Below are 21,893 nucleotides of genomic sequence, written 5' to 3'. Positions count from 1 at the left end.
GTTGACCCATATTCTAAGAGACCATTTAAGATAAAGTGGCCCATTAACACCAATCCAGACATAAGACAAACAAGGACAGGGGTTGTTACTGGGTTACAGATTATTGTAATAAGCCATAAATTCTCCTCTGGCCTTCAAACAAACCACAGATTCACCCAGCTCATCGTCAGAAATGAGCTACCCACAGATCAAGACACATCAACTCAAAACAGCACCAGACCCTGCCATAACAAAAGATGCAAAACCTACAGACATCTCTCCACTGCTACACCCCCACACAACACACCTTTCAGGATCCAGAGGCCCTATGCATTCTGGTTATATCAAGTGGTATACCTCATCCAGTTCACTAAATGCCCCAATAACAACTATGGGGTGAAACCAGTCACTATGCTCTTGAATGAACTCACACAGAAAAATGATAAAAAGACAAAAACACTCTCACCCATAGGTGAATACTTTTCACAAAACGGTCACTCCATGGCTGACCTCTCAAGCCTCATCCTCAAAGGAATCCTGCAAAACACCTTTAAAAGATGAGCCTGGGAAATTAAATTCATAACTTTGCTACACACTACAAACCATGGTCTAAATAGAGACATTGGATTTATGGCTTATTACAACAATCTATAACCTATTAACTCCCCTTTTTTGAATTATGACTGGAGAGGTGTTAATAGGCCACTTCGCCCTGAATGGTCCTTTAGAGTATGGTAAGAACTTATGCTAAACAATCTGTTCCACCTTGTATTTAGCTGTAACACTCCAGGGGTATGTCTACCCTGCAATTAGACACTCACAGCTTGTCTGTGCCCACTGTGTTAGGCTCACAGGGTTGGGGCTAATAGGCTGTTAAACTGCAGTGTAGATGTTTAGGCTCGGGCTCCAGCCCAAGCTCCGGGACCCTTCCCTCCCCCTGGCAGGATGTTAGAGCCCAAGCTCCAGCCTGAGCCCTGCAAGCCTGAGTCAGCTGGCATGCGCCAGCAATGGGTTTTTAACTGCAGCATAAACATACCCTGAATATCTTTCCCAGACCTGAAGATGAGTTCTACGTAGCTCGAAAGCGTGTGTCTTTCACAAACAGAAGTTGGTCCAGTAAAAGATCTGATCTCACCCACATTGTCTCTTTCACTTATTTGAGGTATTCCAGTATTAATGCATGGCTGCATGCATGAGGAATCCAGGCAAAACCTGATTATTTGATTATTTACTGCATGTTCTCTAATCCTCTTCTGCAATATTTTCCAAAATATTCACTGATTTGGAAAACCATCTGTTTTATTTTTCTGAGAAACTGTAGTGTGAAGATTAAGTTAATATCCCTTAAGCAGCCTGCACATATGAAGCAATTGATGATGTCTTGCAATGGAATTCCCGTGGCTGTATTTGGAGAGAGTGAAGGAAAACAAAAAAAGCTTTCCAAATCAGCTTCCCTCCCAAGCCCTCTACCTGTTTTTTTCCTGCTTGTTAGAAGTGCGGGTTGTGGACCTGGTCAATTATATTTCCCAGTTCTACCACTGGTAGCGATTTTTAAAGTGGGGTTGTTGAGAAACAGCCCCTTGTGATCGCAGCTCTTGGAAGGGTTTCACTCTTTCACGGTGACTCCAGAGGAGGTGTGGCTAATCCAGAAAGGGGCATGGTTAGCAAAACTCTGAATGGCAGTAGAGGAAGGAGATGTGAATTGGCTGGAGTAAACTAGAGCACCGATGGGGCTGTGCTCATGTAACCTGAAGTGCAAGGCTGCTGTACAGCTGCTCCAACTGACTAGCAGCAGGGCCCTAGACTTGCCCTGCCCCTCTGCTCAGATCCCAGGTGAGAGGGTGGTGCTGTCTCATAACCGCTCCTTGTACTGGCTTTTTGCTCCAGGATTATCATCTGGCATGTAGGCAGAGGAAACTTCCAGTGTGCAGCATTGTGGATCTGGTTCCTGTTTCATATTTGCTCCAGGAGGGACATAATCTCTACTTTTGCTGGCAGAGATCGCTTCCCATTCTGCATTGGCCATCTATCTATTGATGGATCAATTGTACTTAAATGGGCTCCATCACCACAATAACGGAGCACCTCTCCATCTTCCTTTGTTTATCTTCATGACACCCCTGTGATGGAGGGATGAGCTATTATCCTTATTTCACAACCAGGGCCAGGAGGCTTGGATGCACAAAAGGAGTCAGGCCTTGTGACCCTCAGCGTCACCGTACCTAACTTTTAGGTGCCTAGAAAATCACTGTGACTTGCAAAGCCTGAGATTTTAGTTAGCTGCCTAAGCTCCAATACAATGAATAGGGAGACTCACAAATGCCAGCATGCCAGGCAGGGAGCAGGCTCAGCTAGCCAACAGGAGATGCCCATGAGAGTGTGTTCAGCCCCACTGCTCTCACGGAGATAGACAACCAAACCCAAGCTGCAGGGAGGCACCTATCTCTGCTTGCACTTCACAGCCAGGAACCCTCTTTGGAGTGAGCTGTCTATGCTCTTTTTGCAAGAAGCTGCAGGGGTAGGGAGAAAAGGAAGAGCAGGGTGTTCTTCATAATTTTTAGCCCAGTGGTTAGGGTACTCACCTAATGACAGGAGATCACTTCAAATCCCTTCTCCATCTCAGTAGAGGGGGGACTTCTACATCCTAGGGGAGTGCCCCCACCATTGGTCTATAGAATATTGTAATGGGAGGCTGCCTCAGTCACTCCTGATGTTGCACTCTGGCTAAATAATTTAAGAGTCATTGGAGCAGGGGGACTTGACCCTAGTCTCCCACATCCTGAGTGCTCTAACTACCAGACTACAGACTACGTACTCATGCATGACTGTGCACTCGCTCGCTCTCTCGCTCGCTCTCGCCCAAAAGACACTTTTCCCCTCTCCACAGCTCTTTTGTTGGAACTTGTCTGAGGGGCCTGATCTGGTAGGCAGCCTCTGAGCATGCCTTCCATATCAGACCCCAGACACAACTTTGGTGGCCAAATGCCTGCCTTCCCCTGGTTTGTGAATCACTTTGGGGCTTAGTTGGGAGATAGGCATGCAGACCCCTAGAGAGAGGCAGCAGTAAGCACAGAGGCTGTAGCAGAGGTGCCTAGGGAACTTTTACTGCAAAAACCATAGGTGCTGAGTGAGTTTTGGTTCCTACAGGGTTTTGTACATCACAATGATGCCTAAAACTGGGACTCAGATGCCTAACTCCTTTTGTGCATTCAGAATTAAGTCCAAGTCAAACAGGGAGTCTGTGATAGGGCCGGGAACTGAATCCAGGTCAGCTGAGACATAGCACTGCACCTTAACCCCTTGACCATCTTCTCTTTATACTGGCTGGTCTGGTGGAGGGGAAGTTAGAAGCCAGACTCCCTCCCTCCCTTTCTCTGCCTGTCGCCCTGCAGAAGAATGGGAGTAACAACTCAGATACAGCTGCTCTCCCTCATGCACGGTTTCTGGAAATGCAGGTCATTCATGCAGAGGTGTAAGGGGAGTCCTTGTGTCCCCTTACTCATATTTGTGGCCTTGTGATTGCACTTGAAACTGTTACACCCACCACATCCCTTCAGTGTTTCAAACAGCTGTATTTGAACAAACCTTTTTCTACTCATTTTCTAGTCATTTAGTCGTCTTGTATTCTGCTGTTAAAGAGAGAGAAGTAAGAGGAAACAGAGATGTGAGACATAAGAGATAAAAAGTGGCTCTCCAATTAAATTTGATTTACATCTTTCTGAACATTGATTTCATTAATGTTTTGAGTTGTAAGAAACTAATTGCTAATATACAAACTCTGCCTGTTTGAAGTATTCAGTAGGAAAATACTGGACTGCACTCTTCATGTAAATGAAGTGTAACCCATGCATCTTCTGAACGATTTCACTCCAAACAGCTGGCGCTATTTAGTCTGACAAATGAAACACTTCAGACAGTTTTTCAATTGTTGTAATTAAAAACAGGAAACAGCAAGGTAAATAAAGTAATCATGGGATCAATAAAACATTATTATTTTAATGAAGATCTCAAAAGCCCAGACCGTAAGTGCCAGGTTTCAAAGTGCAGGAAATCTTAGCAAACACACATTGGTCTCTGATGGGGCACTTGAGCAAAGAGCTGAACTAGAATGAAGTGTGTCTCTGAGATTTAGCTATTTCCATATGAAAATAACCAAATAGATCACTGGAGGACTTCCAGTAACTGAGATGCTGCAGTAAAGGGGAAAAAGGACGCAATCAGGACCTAGTGGGAAACATATAATAACAAAGACATTTAATCAAGTGCATATACTTTTATCATCTGCATAGATGAACACTGACAACACAAAATGTCAATAGAAAATTTAGACACATAAAAGCACTATATTTCAGGCAAACTAGAGACAGTCTTACAAAGGAAATTGGAAAGGTAGCTACTAAATGCACCATCCTTGGTCCCTATTGCCCCTTCCTTTCATAAAACATGCAGGTGCCAGAAACCCCAGGAAACTGAATGAGATTCCCCTTGCATTACAAAAATGATACCCACAGGGCAAGTGGGTGGGTTGCAGTGGAATCAGAGGATGTGATTTATGTCACACTACATGTCACAAAAGTGCCCATCTGCTGAGAGACTGTTTCTTCTCACAGCTTTTTGGTTTCCCTCCCCTCTTTGACGGCCCCAGCTAAGGTTCCCTGTGGAGAGGCTTCTCATTGTCCATGATCCTCTCCTAACCAACATCTATGCTGTCCTCCCCTTCAATATAGATTGCTAATTAAAAGAGCTTTATCTCCCCCTTCTCAGCAGTACTCCTTTCAGCAGTAATCCAGTAGTCATGTTGGGTTATGGCACCCTGTCCCATTCCTAAAGCCACCCTAAAGCACCCTCTCCTGACTCACAAAGCCCTAAGCACACAGAAGTCCTGCACAGAGACTTCAGCAGGCTTGCACAGGGAAGAGCGGGACATACAATGGGACAGCTTCCACTTTGAGAGCTTCCCTTCCCCCTTCTAATTTCCACTGGCTTCCACTCTGCTCCATCAGCATATGTGAAGCAGGGCACCTGACTCTTACTTTTTAATTCAAGACATTTTGTGCAATATGGTCCAAATCTTCCTAATCTGAGCACAGCCTGAACATTGGGCTGTGCATTGGGCATTTATGTGGAGAGGAATCATCCCTCAACCCTCCCCCTTCCCCCGCTCAGCAGCAGAGTGTCTGCGAAGCTGTCCTGCAGACCCTAATGCTGCCCTGAGCCTGAGCTAACAACCACAATCCTAATGCACTCTGGGTGATGTGAAGTGGAAGCATCCATGCAGTGGCAGGTTCTCTAGTCTCACCCTGTATACTCTAGCTCACAGAGAGCTGCCACAAAACTAAGCTCTGTGTTACGCAGTGGACATGGACCCACGCACACAGCCATCCAAATCCTGCCTTTGGACAGTAGAACCCCACTGTTTCCACTCTCTCAGGGCCCTCCACATCAGAGGAAAAGGACAGGGTTTGACCCTAAATATATGTAAATGTATATTCTATAATGCAGAGGTATTCTGTAAACATCTATTAATCTTTCATTGGGATCAGTCCATTACTCCTGCTAGACGTGTCCTTTGGATGCTGCTATGCAAAAATTATTGACTATTAGTTTTAAGATCATTATTATAAATTATATATTTGGATCTCTTTATGGAGTATGCAAAGGTTGGTGACTTGCTTCTGATTGCCAAATGCATAAACCTCACAAAGGCCAATAATTAGTTTCATTTCATTTTGCAGAAGTACCTTAGCATTGCAGAGAGATTTATAATAACTGCAGAGCACTTGTAGTGATACAGATGCAGCTTAGACGAACTAATGGCCGGCATATACTTCTGCAACAAAGGCATTTTGATAAATATATTCTGTAATATGTGATAACTTGAATTTGTTTCACAGAGGTTAGTGTTTCCTTTTAATCCACCTTTAAGAACAACCAAAGCAGGGACAAATTCTTGAAGAATTTACTTGAAGAATATTAAGTTTTCTTGGAATCTGTCAAGGCCTTTATGCTTTGTGATAGGCCTCTATCTTTAAAGAACTAGGAGAGATGCTACTATAATATTAATTGGTGGGTACTGGGACTTAACTCCTTATATCTGAGTTAGATTTTTGAACAATTCACGCGTAGAGGGTGATGGTGATGGTGAAATTAGCTGCAGCTGGGAGGGAATTAAAGAAGGAAGATCAAAGACATCTCCACTTGGTAGTGGCAGTGTGGGAAGAGCAATTCAGAAGGGAGAACAGACCCAGATCAGGGAAGTATAAATAACCGCACATCCAGGGAGTCTGTGGCTTACAGGGCTAGTTATGGGACACAGAGTTCTCCATTTTGGCCGGGGGGAGGGATAGCTCAGTGGTTTGAGCATTGGTCTGCTAAACCCAGGGTTGTGAGTTGGACTAGATGACCTCCTGCCTCCTGAGGTCCCTTCCAACCCTGATATTCTGTGACCCAGAGGACAAGAGAAAAGCAGCCATAGTGGGACTGAAGCTGAAAGGGGGTACCCAGAGCAGCCTGGAGCAAGGAACAACAAGAGAGTAATCAATCATGTAGGGTAGAAGAAAGAGTTAGTGGCAATAGGGAGCTGGGAAGGGAGAGGCCAGTGGGAACTGGAGAGGCAGGTGGGAACTGGATAGTCAGGTATGCTGAAGGACTGAATGGAAACTGCACCAGCCAGTGAAGACATGCAGTGCTGCTGCTAACTAGTGAGTAGCTCCATCAGTGTCTCCTAGGGGAGCAGAAAAGTGAGGGAGAGTTGGTAGAAAGCTGATGTTCTCTGGCCTGCTTTGTAAAATCAAAACGCAAGCCTCGTAAACCCTATTACTGTATATCTGAGTGGTCTGAGTGGTTCAGGCTCTCCACTGAAGTGGCAGATCAGGGTTTAATAACCTATTATAATTTTGTACAGGGCATAGTAACCCTCAGTCACCCTCTGAGTCACTATTGCCCCAATTGCAGAACACTATGTTGCCATCCTGGACTGCCATTTTTCGGATGAGACGTATCATCAGATCTAGTTCCTGATTTATGTTGTTTAATAAGAGGAAGGATATTGATTCCAGTCCCCTGGCCATATTCTAAGTCAGAATATTCCATTCTACCTAACTAAATTCCTAAGTGAAAGATTCTGTTGACATATTAGTTATTATTACAATATCTCATACAGTACACTGACACACATTTAGTCTAGAGAGACAAGGTGAGTGAGGTAATATTTTTTATTGGACCAACGTCTGTTGGTGAGAGAGACGAGCTTTCAAGCTTACGCAGAGCTCTTATTCAGGTCTGGGTATAAACACTGCACACACATTATTCTGTTATAAACAAGGTATAAACAAATCAAAAATATTCTAATAGTCATTGAATTTGTGTGCAAAAAATGGTACTAAATTCTAACAGCATTTGGGATCCAATTCTGTCATCAATTCCATAGCGACGGATCCCACTGAAGTTGCACCCTATAACAAAAGGTGGGGAATGGGCCATTCGCGGCTATCAGAAATGTGCTCTAATGTCACAACCAATTTGGAAACCACCAAAATTGGGCTATTTTTCTTCCTGAGAGAATTTTGCTCTCAATGCATCATCTGTGTCAGGAAATTCAGATTCCTGTGCTTTCTAAACCTACATTTATAGTACCCTGTAGACCTGCAATGAAATGAATAGGATGGCTCATGAGAACATGTGTATGCTTCTGACAATGTATTTATCACCATACTTATTATTAGCTGGCATCTTTTCCTTTCCTCAGAGTCACATATTTATCAAAATTTAGATATATTTATACTTATTGTTTAGTTTGACATTTAAAAAAATAGTTACAGATGCAGAAACAATATTCCAGGAATAGACACAGCTGAATTGTCATGACTGGAGACAATGTTGTTCTTACAGTTGGTATGGGGAAAAATGATAAAATATATGCAGATAATGGGAACATATAAGTTTCTATAATCATATCAGAATAGACCAGTGATCTTTCTAGCCTGATAGCTTTTTTCTGACCATGGCCAGTGGAGGTTGCTTAAAAGGAGCATGTAAAATCCCCCATAAAGCACTTAATTGAGCAGTATTATGTCATGGAGAAAAAATTTCTTCCAGACCCAGCCGCTGATCAGCTTGAAGCCCTAAAGCGGTAGGGAAAAAATGAGTGACTAAAGAAGATCAAAGTAAAGTATTTCTAAATTACCATAATTTACTGGCTGCTGTGTATGGGCACTATAGCTCTGCCTTGGATGGAATCAGAACTCATAGACTCATAGTTTTTAAGGTCCGAAGGGATCATCATAATCATCTAGTCTGACCTCCCGCATGTTGAAGGCCACAGAACCTCACCCACCCACCTACTCCTGTAATAGACCCCTAACTTCTGGCTGAGTTACTGAAGTCTTCAAATCATGAGGACATTAAAGACTTCAAGTTACAAAGAATCCACCATTTACAGTGGTTTAAACCTGCACGTGACCCGTGCCCAATGCTGCAGAGGAAGGCGAACCCCTTCTCCCCTCTCCCCAGCCCTCCCCCAGGATATCGGCCAGTCTGACCCAGGGGGAAATTCCTTCCCAACCCCAAATATGGTGATCAGTTAGACCCTGAGCATGTGGGCAAGACTCACAAGGTGGAAACCTGGGAACGAATTATTTTTAGTAACTCAGAGCCCTCCCCATTAGTGTCCTGTCTCCAGCAGCTGGGGATTTTTGCTACTGGCAATCACTGATGGGCCACATGCCATTGTAGGCAGTCCCATAAACGTTAGGTTTATTCCCCCCATGGCCATGGGCGGCAATTTCTATGGGCCCGTGGTGCCCAGGCACCAGGAATATTCCAGGCCTGAGGGCCCGGCTCCAGCAAAGTTTCCTGCCTGCCCACCCCCCGACCTTGCGCATCCCCTGGCCCTGTCTGCTGCCCCCCTGGTGATTTTAAAACAGCCTGGGTGCTCCTGCCACCACCTGACAGTGCAGCGGGGCTGAGCGGCTTCCTGTGCACTCGTTCCACGTGGCTGCTGGCCCGTCCTTGCAGTCCATGGAGGGAGGGGCTGTGCCACTGTGTGCTGCCCCTGCCCTGAAGGCCCCTGCGGCCAATGGGAAGCAGCGGGGGTAGTGCCTGGGGACAGCAGCACGCAGAGATACCCCCCAGCCTGGCCCACCTAGGAGCCGCTGCCAGAGGGGGTGCCCCAGGTAAGCACTGAATTCCACTTCCAGAGCCTGCACCCACAACCCCTCCCCACACACACGCTCCGGCTCCATATTTCCTCCTGCACCCTCACCCCCTGCACCCCTTCTTGCCCCCAAACTCCCTCCAAGAGCTTGAACCCCTCACCCCTTCCTCCAGCCCCACCCCCTGTCCCAGCCCAGAGCCTGCACCCAGCACCCAAACTCCATCCCAGAGCCTGCACCCCTCCCCCCAAACTCCCTCTTGCACCCCCACCCCTCCTCCGCACCCACTTTTGCCCCCAAACTTCGTCCCAGAGCTTGAACCCCTCACCCCCTCCTCCAGCCCCACCCCCTGCCCCAGCCCAGAGCCTGCACCTGGCACATAAACTCCCTCCCAGAGCCTGATCTCTCACCACGTCTGCACCCAAACTCCGTCCCAGAGCCTGCACCCCAGGCCCCCTCACCCACCCAAACTCCCTCCCAGAGCCTTAGGCAGGTGTGGGGCAGAGTTTGCAGAGGGGGAGGCAGGTTCTGGGTGTTCTGGGCACCACCAAAATTTCTACAAACCTGCCGCCCCTGCCCACAGCTCCCCCTGAAAGTCTGTTCCAGAACTTTACTCCTCTGATGGTTAGAAACCTTCGTCTAGTTTCAAGCCTAACCTTGTTGATGGCCAGTTTATATCCATTTGTTCTTGTGTCCACTTTGGCACTTAACTTAAATAACTCCTCTTATCTCCCTTGTATTTATCCCTCTGATGTATTTATAGAGAGCAGTCATATCTCCCCTCAACCTTCTTTTGGCTAGGTTAAACAAGCCAAGCTTTTTTTTTCCCTCTCATAAGGTAGGTTTTCCATTCCTCTGATCATCCTCGTAGCCCTTCTTTCCACATGTTCCAAAGGCCTGATTCTGCTAATAGTGAATGGCAGTTAGTACAAGTGACAGGGACTGTGCTTTTGGAGCAGCAGAATCTCTCCCCTCCACCAACATGGATTTATATAAACTCTGTGAGCTCCTTGGAGGCAAAGGATTGGTTACATTATTTTAGCAGTGTAGTTGGAGAGAAAGTAGTTTCCTCTAAGGACCTGATCCAAAGACTGTTGAAGTCAATGGAAAAACTCCCTTTGGTTTCAATGGACTTTGGATCAAGGCCTAGATTTTATGGTCCCAACTGAAAAATGGAAGTATTGTCCTTTCCCCACACTCCAAGCTAAATCAAGCCCTTCTAAGGATTCATGAGGATAAGCCTTAGAAAATGTCCATTCACTGATTAAATCTAGTAATTGGACTGGAGGTTAATTTGGAGGAGTTTACCACCTCCTCTCCAGCTGTTGATAAAACCAGCCCTGCCAAGGATCACTTTCAGCTTGGATCACAGCTGTACTGCTAAAAAACAAGGAATGCATCAGAGAGCACCAAATGACAGACATTTATTAAGTCTGTCCTTTTCATTTCTATACTAAGGGACTGGTAGGAAAATGTTTTTATTTTCCCTTCACAGTCAGCCTTCACAACCAGAGGACAAAAGGTTGTGAGGATAAAATGTACAAATAAGGACAAATGCAACATATTAATCTTCGAAAGGAATAAGCAATTGCACAAATACACAATGGGAAATGACTGCCTAGGAAGAAGTACTGCAGAAAAAGATCTGGGGGTTATAGCGAATCACAAACTAAATATGAGTCAACAAGGTAATATTGTTGCAAAAATAGCAAATTAGTATTAGTAGGAGTGTTGTAAGCAAAGACATGAAAAGTAATTCTTGCACTTTACTCAGCACCGATAAGGCCTCAACTGGAGTACTGTGTCTAGTTCTGGACACAACACTTTGGGAGAGATGTAGACAAATTGGAGAAAGTCCAGGAGAGAGCACCAAAATTGATTAAAGGTCTAGAAAACATGTCCTATGAAGAAAGATTGAAAAAACTGGGTTTGTCTGGAGAAGCGAAGACAGAGGGGGGACATGATAACAGTCTTCATAAAAGTTCATTATAAAGATGAGATTGAAAAATTGTTCTTCCTCTCCACTGAGAACAGGACAAGTAATGGACTTAAATTGCAGGAAGGGATATTTAGGTTAAACGTTAGGAAAAACTTCCTAACTGTAAGGGTGGTTAAGCACTGCAACTAATTATTGAGGGAGGTTATGGAATCTCCATCATTGGAGGTTTTTAAGAACATGTTAGACAAACATCTGTCAGGGATGGTCTAGATCAGGGGTGTCAGCTCCCACTGTCAGATGAAATCTTATTTAAATATGTAGAATCTGTTTTGGCCCACACAAGGTTGTGCTTATGCTTATGTGGCCCTCCAGTGTAAAAATGTTGGCCACCACTGGTCTAGGTCATGGTTAGTCTGTATTTAGTGCAGGGGATTGAACTAGATGACCTACTGAGATCCTTCCAGTCCTACATTTCTATGATTCTGAAAATGAAGGGTTTCTAATTACGGTCAGGTTCTCTACTCCAGAGGCATCCTATGTATCTATCTGTGCAGCTATTAGAGACATAGTACAATGAGATGAGCTGGCTGAAGCCTGTCTTCATTACGAAAAAAGTTGTGTTCTTAACTTGAGTTAGCCAGGCTCTGAAAATAGTCCTTAATTTGACCTGCTAACTTGTGGGAAAACTATGAACTGCCTTTTCTTCACTAGGATTTTAACTGGACTTAGCTTACTTGTGTTAATATATACCCACCTCCTTTTTTTTTTTTTTTTTGTAGTGAAGTCAGGAGAGAGGGTGGGGACAGATACTTGTGTCTGGTGGTGTGTGCCCTGTTTAAGGGTCCTTGATGCCATTTGACCCTTCCTTTTCAAGGGGAGGGATAGCTCAGTGGTTTGAGCATTGGCCTGCTAAACCCAGGGTTGTGAGTTCAATCCTTGAGGGGGCTGTTTGGGATCTGGGGCAAAAACTGGGGATTGGTCCAGCTTTGAGGAGGGGGTTGGACTAGATGACCTCCTGAGGTCCCTTCCAATGCTGATATTCTATGATTCTATGACTTCAGCTACCTAAAGTTACTTGAGTCTGTATCCTGCAAACAGCTATGCACAGACTTTACTTTATGCCTATGTGTAAAGTTAAGCATGTGTGGAAGTGTTCGGAGGGTCAGGGCTGTGTACAGCTATTTCAAATAATGCTATAAAGTTGATTGAAGTAGGTGTTCCCTCTAAATTACATGGAACATAATATATCTTGGTTTGTGAAAATCAAAATCTGCTCTGATTCACACTTTGTGCAGCTTCCATTGACACCACTGAGACTCACAAATTTCAAATAAGCACGGACATTAGACCAGTGACTAGAGGTGTGTGAAAATTTCAGAATAAATATTGAAAAAAATAGCAACATTCTTATTATCTTTTTTTTTTTAACTCTAAAATTTCATTTAAAAAAAACAGTGAAATTTTGCATTTTCCAATTGGCTCTAACTGGAAATAAGCCAATTTTATTCAAATCCACAATTTTTGATATGTTGAAATTAAAAATTGCATTTCCTCAACAAACACTTTCTCCTGAAACCATTCAAATGTGGGTTTCACATATTTTTCATGGGAATGGGGCTGTTTTGTGGAAATTCTAAAAAACAAAACTCCACTCCTCTGCCAGATCTTTCTGGTTCACAAGAAAGCTTGGATGTAAATGACAAAACAATTCATGATAAAGTATCCTCTCTCTTGCACATAGCTCTAGTAGCAACAACTCTGAAAAATGAAGGACTTCATCTTGACAAAACTGATCTAATGCTGTAATTTTATTTGTCTCAAAAGATGTCAGAACAGATTTCATCATCTGTTTAAAGAGTTGCCCAAAGTGTTTTTTGTTGGTTAATAAAGCTCTCATCCTCCAAAGATTTACACACATGCTTCATTTTATGCAGTGTGTACAGGATCTAAATCAGTTAAATTTAGATGTACTGAGCAGTGAAGACAAATTATGACTGATGTTTTGGATTGTCAGAGGCTGGGCATAAGAAATACTATAATGCAACTATGGTCCAGAGAGAGACTTACAATTTGTGTAAATTCTTTACGGATACATGTTCAAACAGGAGTATCCTCTGATATTAATGAGAACTTAGAGTCTGTTCATAGGAGACTTGGGACCTACTCACCTTTACATGATGGAAGGTGTGGAGAGTAAAAATCTATTTTTCTCTAATGGCATTCCTCTAATAGTCTATTGGTTTGGAGGAAATATTGCATGGGTATGCTAAGTGGGTAAGAGACAATATTATAAGAGTCATTAGTCTTAATTAGCTTTATGTTCCCCCAGATAGTTGTTAAAATGAGCTTACTTATGCAAATTAGGCCTAATTACTTCCAGTAAAGGATCCAAGTTCAATTATATAGTGTCTTGGCCTAAAGCCAGGATATGTAATTCCAAATTTTCAAACCTTTAGCAATTCCTTTAAAATCCCTTACAGTGAAATGTCTCTTACAGTCCCACTAACTACAGCGGTGACGTAAGTTAACTTTCAGGGTACCTAAGATACTGTACTTTGTCTTATCAAGATATCTAAATCAGTCTGGCTATTAGATAAATAGAAGCCATGAGAGGTTTGGCTTAGAGATTAGGGAAAACTCAAACCTGTGAATTAGATCATGATGCTGTATTACTTATCAGGGATGAACAGAGCAGTTTACATTGGAAATAAAAGAGAAAAGAAGTGGACTTTACAAAATATAAAGTCATAGAAATGTAGGGCTAGAAGAGACCTCACGAGATCATCTAATCCATCCATCCTCACAGGATTCAGTATATCTAGACCACCCCTGGCAAATGTTTGTCTAACCTGTTCTTAAGAAACTCCAATAATGGGGATTCCATAGCCTCTCTAAGTAACTGATAAAACATTATTTGAACCAAATCTAAAGCATTTTTTGATTGAGAAAGTGTTTGGTCACATTTTTGCCATTGTTTTTTAAAGTGTGTGTGCGCGTTTGGAAAACAAACCCTGCAAAACCTTGAGCTCTGTCAGAAACTGGTGTACCCACCGCAGGAGATAGTATCCCCACAACATTTCTGAAATACTTGAAATCTGCTCTCATGAAATTTTCAGGCCAATGAGACTTGAAGAAATTCAGATGGACATGAGAGAATAGTAAATAATAATAACACCATTTAGTATTTATCTATTAGTTTGCATGTTCAAAACACTTTACAGTCATTAGCTAATTAATCCTTACAACACACTGCGAGGTACATAGGTAAGTATTAGAATTCAGATTTAACAGATGGGCAAGACTTAAAGAGAGAAACACCTTGCAAATGGGAAAGCCAAAACAAGGAAATTAAGTTTTTTGCCCATAATTACCCAGCGAGACAGTGGCAGGGCAAATTAGATTTTAGGACCTTCTGTCTCCTAATCCTGTACTCATTCTACCAGACCACACTGGAGATCCAACACTGAATCTCTTATTCACTTATAAGTGTTATTCATTTATTTAGAAAATTTCACTTATCCAGGTAGGGAGTAGAAACAATACTGTGTGACTTAGGTAACCTGTCATATGCCACAAATAATTAACAATCATGAGCCAAAGCAATAACATATATCCCCAAAATTATTCATGCACTGTATTCAGTAAATACTTGAGCATGACAAACATATTCATGAAAAAAATATCAGAATTTCGTGAATGATTCACCAGCCAAAATGGGGTTTAAGGGCTCAGTCTTTCAAACACACTTGGATAACTTTACTCACATACACATTACAGTATTGTTTAGGTTTGCTTCCTGGATTGTTTCTGGACAATTCTAATTATGTTTCTTGAGCTATCTCTCACAGCTCTTTGGAAACAACTGCCTGGTTCTTGTAGTCACATGCGTCCATTGGCCACTGTCCTCACTCAGCAGTCTCCTTCCAAGCTCTTCAGTCCAGCTTGCATCTGCAAGTCTTGACTTTTCCCTTCAGCCTCTGCTTGCCTCTGCTCCATCATCTGCTCAAATCTCCTTTGAAACTCAGCCATAGTTTCCACCTGTGTCTCCAAGCCTTGGATCTTCTCTTCCATCAGCTCTATCAAGCGGCACTTCATAAATATGAATCTCTTTTCAGGTCGCTGCTCTAGGATCATGTACATCCTCCAGCTTCCACATCTGGTCATCTTCATTGTCTCTTCCATGGCTTCATCCACAACCACTGCTGCCTCTGCCTGTCATAGCTTTTCCACTAAATTCCTGTCAAGGGGGAAGAAAAGACCCAAACAAACACCAAAACAAACCCAGAACACCTCACCTCACCCTAACCCTCACCCCCACCCCCACCCCCAAATTCCCCTTGCAAACTCCCACTCGAACTCCCCTGTTTACAGCTCTGTTTGCTGTTCCTGTGCTGCTGGCTGACTGTTTGGCTACCTTTATAGGCCCCCTAATCACAGAAGCCCCATCCCCAATCAGGGCTCTGCTTCTCTCACAGCACACTGCCCCCTACCAGTCTCTACAAACTGAACAAGGAAAAAATAACCAACACAAAAAACAGAAAAAAAACCCACCACACAATACCCACCAAAAACTCACTCCCTGCCCCTCAGGATCAGGGGCTTGTTCCTCCCTTCTCCTCCAACAGAACTCCCATCCAAACTCCCCTGTGTACAGCTCTGTCTGCTGCATCTGTCCTGCCGCTTCTATTTAAAAGCTCTTTTAATCATTTGTGCCAGTCTCCATCCTAGAAGTCTATTTCCCTCTCTACTCATGTGGAGTCCATCCCATAAGAACAGTCCTCTGTCCATGAATGCCTCCCACTAGTCGAACATCCCAAAGTCCTCCTTATAGCATCACTGCCTGAGCATCTGTTGATCATCATAATCTTGTCTCATCTTTGCTCTCCTCCTCTAGGGACAGGTATAATTCCACTGAAGATCAGCTGAGCCTCCATTTCTTTAAGCATCTTCCCCAGCCTGGTGTAGCCTTCCTTGATGCATCCCAATGACAATCTATCCATATAATTTCTTCCCATGTGAAGAACAATTAGTGGATTCTTGCCTGCTCCTAGTAGGATCCTTTTCAGCCTCAGGTCCATATCCCTTATCTTAGGTCCTTTCAGACAGCACACCCTTCTGTTCTCTGGATCAACTCTGGTGACAGGCCTGTCTGTTTTTCTTAGTAGGGAGTCCCCAATCATGTAGACCTGCCTCTTCCTGGTTTTGGTGCAATTCTCTCGTCTTTACCCTTCTGTTCTTTCAATACAGTGAGTGAGACAAGTAGGCCTGCCCTCCTTCCCCAAACCCTTTGCTTAATAACTAAAGTAGATTCAGCTTGGAGTTTGTTTCTGTAATGCTTATCCCAGTAGGCAGAAAATGAAACCCCAACAATTATTTATCTCTGGCAAAGCAAGGAAAAGCCAAGTTTTCTTGCACAAGATGCAGGGGGAAAGGACAATAATTCTGTGCGTTGGTTGGAGAGAGACTTTCCAAAAAAAAAAGAAATGGAGCAGTCAGTGTGCATGTGTGTAAGAAATACAAAGGGGAGATGCATCCTAAACACCATCTATTTAGAGGAGGATTAAAGTGAAAGGAGAAAACAAATAACCCCTAAATAAGTTTCGCCTCAATATCAGTTGTTTCTAAAGAGCTGTGAGAGAGAGAGCTCAAGAGATATAATTAGGATTCTCTGTGGCAGTGCCCTCAAAATATTGCTCAGACACATTCTTAAGACCAACACTACTTCGTTTAGAAATATACCCAGGAAGCAAATTTAAACAATACTGTAATTTTTTAACATCATCTTTCATACAAACTGCTATATATAGCAGATCATTTAACATATGAAATAATACAGTTACAAAGGTAAATGCAACTTGCGTACTAGCTATTGGAATACCTAGTACCTGTTTAGTACAGAACATCTTTGAAGGGTGGCTAATTCTCTGTATTTCTATTACAGCCATCATGTTTGTCTAGGAGTGCCATTGTAATTAGGCAGTCCCTGAGACTGTAAACAACTCCAAAGAAGTGCCACCCTCTGGGGTGGTGGTGTGTATATATTGATTTGGAGCAGTAGCTGAGGCCCAAGGAGACAAATAAAGGGCTTTTGATATAGTTCAACAAACAAACATGACCTTTTGTTCAAAGAGAGGCCAAACCCGATGAAAGGGTTGGAAAGTCAAGTACCTACTGGAGTCCCCACAGGACTTCTGAGCGACTTCTGGTGCATTTAGTATGTGTTTAGACCTTTTTATGTTTTCTCTGCTTTGGTATTGCTGTGTGGTCACGTGTATTCACCAGCATTTCCTGGCCATAGCCCTTGGAGAGGAAGCAAACACAGGGACTAGACGTTGGTCCTGCCTCCCTTAAGCGCTTTAAGACTTTTTGTAGACTTCCAGGTGTTCTGCCCAGGTATCCGAAAATATGGCCACATCGTCAAGGTAGGCGACTGCATATTCTCCTAATCCCACTAGGAGACCATCTACAAGTCTCTGGAAGGTGGCGGGTGCATTCCGCAGCCCGAAAAGGAGTACATTAAATTCATACAGCCCGACATGTGTGGTGAAGGCTGACCTTTCCTTGGCGGATTCATCTAGCGGTACCTGCCAATACCCCTTGGTTAAGTCCAAGGTAGAGATGAACTTGGCCCGTCCCAGTTTCTCTAATAGTTCATCTGTGCGTGGCATCGGATAGTTGTCTGGGCGAGTTACAGCATTTAGCTTACGGTAGTCCATGCAAAAACGTATCTCCCCATCTGGTTTGGGAACTAGAACCACTGGAGATGCCCATGCACTGCCAGAGGGGCGGATTACACCCATCTGTAGCATATCTGGATCTCCCGTTCTATAGCAGTTTTAGCTTGAGGAGACACCTGGTAAGGTTGGACTTTAATTGGGCGAGCATTACCTGTGTCAATGGAGTGGTATGCTAGACTCTTGGTCAGAACTGCTGGGGAGAATCACAGTGAGTCAACAGGCAGAGGGTTGTGTTTCTTGCCCAGATAGAGGTGACTACTAGAGGCCTGAGAACAGAGAGCGCATTCCTCAAGCAGACCCTGGAGGGCGGCAAAGGTAAAGTTACCCCAAAATTTAATAGACGTTGAATAGAGACCTGCTGAATGGATCAGATTTAAGTCATGTACTTCCAAACATGGGCAACCTGTCAACCTGCTCTATGGGTATTTCCCTTATTGCTAACAAATCAGAAACCTTGTTTGGGTAGAGGTAAGTTTTGCGCACACTGGTTATAATAGGGGTTGTCAATTTAATGTTTTAAATATAATTTTAAAATGTGCATAATCAAGTGTTTATTGTGTTTCTTTCTTCTTTCAAAATAGTTTTTCTCATGAAAGAAAAAAATCTGTTTTATTTCCCAGGCTGGTGCACCATATTTTTGATCTGACACATCCAGTTGTACTAGTAATATTATGTTCTGCTATGTCAATAAACTAATGAAACATGACTGGAATAACCAGACACAGAAATGAAATAGTAGGTAACAAAATGTAACAAAACAGGGTTTGCTGAAGAGGAAAAATAAAAAAAGCACAAGCCCTTTTTTAAAATTTTGCTTTTGCTTGTTATTTCTTATTTTAAACTGACTTCATTTGTTTTGAAAAATGCTATCACCAGAATCTGGGTCAGCTTTGCATCCATGACCTAGACTCTATCACTTTGTAATTGACAGGCAGTGGCTGCTGCTAATGCTACACACTGAGAAAGCACTATTCATCTGTGGATCCCAATGCACTTACAAATATTAACCTTCACAATAGTCCTGAGTATAAATATATTACAATTTATAGATGGGTAAACTGAGGTACAGAGGGAGTAATTGTGCCTCTATGGCACTTGCCTGTGTTCAGGATGATACAGAGATCTCATAAAAGGATTATGTAGGCTGTGATATACAGGCTGTCAGGCCAGATGATCTGGTGGTCCCTTCTGGCCTTAACTCTATGACTGTATGTCTCAGGGGTTGAATCCCTTAATATGTTCAGGCTTTCTGTGTACCAGTATGGAGGGGATGGGCTACAGTGCTATGAGGTTGCTCAAAAAGAGCAATTCCTGCACGTCCCTGAATACAGTGACTGCAACTATAACTGGCCAGATTGTGACTAGCCCTTGTAACCTCTTTCCTCTATGCACCCTGCAAGGGCTCATCACTTTCTGGCCAGGAGAGTTGAAGTTATGCACCTTGGCCCTCATGGGCAGTGGAGGAACATAAGTGGCTGTCAGGTTGGGGATGTGTGACCAAAGGTGGTGTACAGGTCATTTTAGCACTCTGATTCTGATGGAACCCTACATGTAGGGCTGACCTTCCTGCGCCATACCGGGGCAAGTAACTCCATCTGCAGACAACCTCCATGGTTGACAATCCAGCCAAGTGCTGGTGTAGCACAGGATTATTTTAGCCATGTTCCCTTAACTTTACTACTTCCCCTCTTCCCCGCTGTGTTGCTAGTAGGGAGAAAGCTGATGTGAAACCCACTGGAACTGCGTTACCCCACTGGCAGATTACTCTTACAGTGAATGATTCTCCCTGGGGCTTGTTAGAGACAGATTCTGCCTGCTGTGTGGCACAAAAGCACTGCAAGGCAGAATCTGGCCCTATGTTTTCTTTGCAAACTTTGAATCTGTACTTGCCTATGAGACAAATTATTGTTGGAGAGAAAACAAGCCTCCAAATAGGTGGGTTTTTTTTAAATATAGACTTCAGCTGGCTTAAACCCAGCCCAGAACTTTACTTCTCCTCTTGAATCTAAGTGATTTTTCCCTCTTCTAATTTGTTATTAGGTTGGAAGATGGTTTCATAAATTGAGGTCAGGGCCAATCAGATGCACAAGTACATTCAATATCTTCATAAATGATCTGGAGGATGGTGTGGATTGCACTCTCAGCAAATTTGCGGATGATACTAAACTGGGAGGAGTGGTAGATACGCTGGAGGGCAGGGATAGGATACAGAGGGACCTAGACAAATTGGAGGATTGGGCCAAAAGAAATCTGATGAGGTTCAATAAGGATAAGTGCAGGGTCCTGCACTTAGGACGGAAGAACCCAATGCACAGCTACAGACTAGGGACCGAATGGCTAGGCAGCAGTTCTGCGGAAAAGGACCTAGGGATTACAGTGGACGAGAAGCTGGATATGAGTCAGCAGTGTGCCCTTGTTGCCAAGAAAGCCAATGGCATTTTGGGATGTATAAGTAGGGGCATAGCGAGCAGATCGAGGGACGTGTTCGTTCCCCTCTATTCAACATTGGTGAGGCCTCATCTGGAGTACTGTGTCCAGTTTTGGGCCCCACACTACAAGAAGGATGTGGATAAATTGGAGAGAGTCCAGTGAAGGGCAACAAAAATGATTAGGGGTCTGGAACACATGACTTATGAGGAGAGGCTGAGGGAACTGGGATTGTTTAGTCTTCAGAAGAGAAGAATGAGGGGGGATTTGATAGCTGCTTTCAACTACCTGAGAGGTGGTTCCAGAGAGGATGGTTCTAGACTATTCTCAGTGGTAGAAGAGGACAGGACAAGGAGTAATGGTCTCAAGTTGCAGTGGGGGAGGTTTAGGTTGGATATTAGGAAAAACTTTTTCACTAGGAGGGTGGTGAAACACTGGAATGCGTTACCTAGGGAGGTGGTAGAATCTCCTTCCTTAGAAGTTTTTAAGGTCAGGCTTGACAAAGCCCTGGCTGGGATGATTTGATTGGGGATTGGTCCTGCTTTGAGCAGGGGGTTGGACTAGATGACCTCCTGAGGTCCCTTCCAACCCTGATATTCTATGATTCTAACTTTAGTAGTTGATTTACTGATATCATTTCACAATGGGGGATCTTTTCTGTATATTCTAAGAGAGAGTTATTTACCTATGAAAGATTGGATGATAAATCTCAAGTTTTCCTTTAGCCATTTGTCTTAAGGAATCTAAATGTTGTGAGAGGTTTATTTGTGGCTTGGCTTTTTTTCTCCCTGGTACTACACGATATTCTCTCACCTGCTCAACCTCTGTGTATTAAATGGCTCTTTGTTTCTCTCCTTGAGATATTACATTCTGCTTGTAGGCAGAAACATCCATTTCTTCCACTAAAAAATGTGGTAGGATGGTAATTATCTCTCCAGTCTACTGGCAGAAATTGTGAAGGAATATTGTTCATTTTTATAACTCATATAACGTAAGGCCTTTCCAGACTTTAGGCAGGGCTATACAGTCTGAATCCTGCCTCCTGGTAAAATTCCAGCATGAATAATTACATTCTGCCCACCCAACTTCTCACTCAAGTTTCAGTTGGATAAAGCACCATTGAGTTGAATTTGTGTTTGATTCTCTGGGCTGCTCATTCCCTTCCCTCCCCTTCCCCTTTCTTACCATTTAGCTGATCGTCTCCTGACTAAAGCTGTCTTGAAAAAATCATGGAATAAATATGCCATTTGCTGCCATCACATTGTTCTCTCTGCTTGTGTGTTAGACACCTTTCCCACCCTATGTCTGTCTTGTCTATTTAGTCTGTAAGCTTCTTGAGGTAGAGACCATCTACTATTCTGTGTTTGTGCCGTACCTAGCACAATGGAGCTCCATTCTGGTTTGGCCCTTAGGCACTGCTGTAATAAACATAATTATTTTATTGTTAATAATGAAAGAAGTGTGATCTCAAAGTTGAGTATATGCTATCGCTTGTTGCCAGAAGTTTGTTTGATGACTTTGTCACTGAACTTTAATTAAGGACTCTGCTGATGACTCATTTACAAAGTGTGTATGACACAAATGCTTGTAACATCACACATTGTGATTCTGTATCACTGACTCAGCAGCACTAGATACAAAGTCTACAGATCCATTCTC

Source organism: Chelonia mydas, chromosome 1, assembly GCF_015237465.2.
Source record: "Chelonia mydas isolate rCheMyd1 chromosome 1, rCheMyd1.pri.v2, whole genome shotgun sequence".
NCBI classification, from domain to species: domain Eukaryota; kingdom Metazoa; phylum Chordata; order Testudines; family Cheloniidae; genus Chelonia; species Chelonia mydas.
Note: the sequence above shows the minus strand (reverse complement) of the source record.